This window comes from Aplysia californica, unplaced genomic scaffold (genome assembly GCF_000002075.1).
Source record: "Aplysia californica isolate F4 #8 unplaced genomic scaffold, AplCal3.0 scaffold00294, whole genome shotgun sequence".
Classification (NCBI taxonomy): domain Eukaryota; kingdom Metazoa; phylum Mollusca; class Gastropoda; order Aplysiida; family Aplysiidae; genus Aplysia; species Aplysia californica.
In genome coordinates, this window is record NW_004797564.1 from 769,779 (window position 1) to 772,338 (window position 2,560).

Consider the following 2,560-nt stretch of genomic DNA (forward strand, 5'->3'; position numbering starts at 1 on the left):
TGAGTGTGTGTGTGTGTGCGTGTGTGTGTGTGTGTGTGTGTGTGTGTGTGTGTGTGTGTGTGTGTTTGTATTTTCCTTTTCTATCATATCGAACATCTATCGTCCCTATCTTCTCTCCTTCTTTGTATGTCATTGTCTGACCCAGGGCAGCCTGAACTTAGAGAGATACAGCTTGTCAGCAGACAGACCGTCATACTGGTTTAAAAATGAAATGTAACGGGAATGTTCTGTGTGTTTATATACTATGGGTAAGGAATTTTTAAACTTTATAATAGTAGACTTGAGACATATATTCTGACCTCGTTTACTACCGAATCTACAACAACACTTAAAACAAATATTTAGGTGAAACAGTGCTACTTTCACACCTCGAGACTTATTTTCCAAGAAAGACACACGGAATACGTCACTATAAATTTCATACAACAATTACTTGCCCATAAATGTTGCAAATGGGAACCCAGGCGATTATTTCATGACCTTTTCAAACCCAAAACAAATAAAATATACAATAAGAAACTATAGCTTGTTCACATTGTCTGACCACGTTAAACATTTAGCTCGTTTATTAAAAGAGGTCTAGCTGTTTACAAAAGCTATTTTCATTATTAATTCATCGTTTCAAACCAAACTTTCATACAATATGTAGTACCCTCCAGGAAATAATCCCAAACGTCTTTAAAAGTTCCAATCCCAATCTTATGTTATTTAATATCGACAGCAATATTTAAAATATAAAACATTAAAGAAAATCCTAACATTTTAAAAGCCAAGAGGCAGTATGCTATTTTTATTTATTTTTTTTTTACAAATATCAATTATTGAGTAGCAATATGTATAGGTAACTGACTAATATTTGTTTAACATTCTACCAATATTCTGTAAATGTTTTTACTTTGATAGTGAGGTACCTTTTTTGGCTGAAATTTTGAGCTTAAAATGACTTTCAAAAGCAGATTTCTCAGGCAGTAACTTTTTTTTTAAAGCAAACAAAAATAATCAACGACCTGTAATAACCAAATCTGTATCACAGAATCTTGATTTGTAACTGAGATATTAGGATTTTCGTGACACGGGGTCTTTCAAAAATAAAGTTTTGTAAAAAAAATATATATTTAAAAAACACAACCGCTTTTTAAAATGTCACAGTGTTACTTGAGAGTTACTTCCTTCTAGAAGTTCCAGTAACACATGCACTATCATTTCTTATCACATGCACTATCTCATTTCCGTAGTTATGAATAACCTCAAAACTAGAACTTTACTGAACCAAGTAGACACAAAGAAAGAGAGAGAGAGAGAGAGAGAGACAGAGAGACAGAGACAGAGACAGAGTCAGAGAGACAGAGACAGAGACAGAGAGATGAATGTAGATCTAGTAGTAGAAGAACAAGTTTGCAATGAAAGAGAAGATAGACAGAAAGAAAACTATAAATCCACAGCGCAGGTATATTAATATAATATGTGTTTGTGCCTAGACAAAGGTAAGGTACCAAAGGTCGCCCCAGACAGTTTCGAGCTACAGACAGATGATAAAGACAAAAATCACTTCTTTGACCACAATGAGTCTCCATTAAAAAATGATAGATCCACCATGTTTCTCTTCCCTGCTATATTTTACCATGGAATTCCATTCATGATATTGATGTCAACTGAATGCCAAATGGGACATGAATTTTCCATGATTAAATACTTTTGAAAAATCATTCTTTTTAAAGTTTGTATGTGTTCTCACATTTGTTAAACTTAAAAGCTCATTTTCTCAAAATACTATCTTAATACCCTACCTCGCAAAATTTACAACATCTCAAAAACTAATTGAGATATCTAAAAATTCAAAGACCCCTGTATTGAGCATGAGAACCCGTTAATATGTTACTATCCCTCCTTTGGGAAATGGCCTAAAGACAACTGCAGTCAGTATAACTACCCTGGTGGGGGAATCATGGTCTTAGTGACTCAAAACGGCCAGAGAAGTCAGATAGAACCTTATAATTTTGAAGTAGCAATTTGACGTTAAAATATTTTTTTCCACAACATATCAAGCTTTTTTAAAACACAATTCTTTAAATATCTTGATAACGAATCTGAATAATCTTACAATTTTGATACAGCAGATAGAACATTGACGTCAAGGGCATTTGCATTACTTCATGGATATGGAAAAACATCAAGAGGCTGCCCAGGATAGAGAAAGGTGGAAGGTGTTTGTCCGTGGCCTGGTGCAGGGTGAGAAAGGCAATGATGATGATGATGAACATTTAATTAAGTTGAGGTTTTTTAAATCTCGTGGTCTCAGGAACTCAAAACGGCCAAAAATGTTTTTTCTTTTTTTTTAAAAATTTCATTGGTCTTAGTCAGTCTTAGTTACTCAAAAAGGGTTCAGATAAATGTCTGAGAGACCTTAGTAATTCTGGGGTCTGAATCCACATGCCGGTGCCCACTCAGCTGTGAACGGTCGGACCGATGGGCTTCTACTTTGTCTGCTGGCCTGTAATTACCCACCGACAATCTCACTCGGCGACTATAATATAGGCCTAGAGGAGGAGGGGGGGTTGGT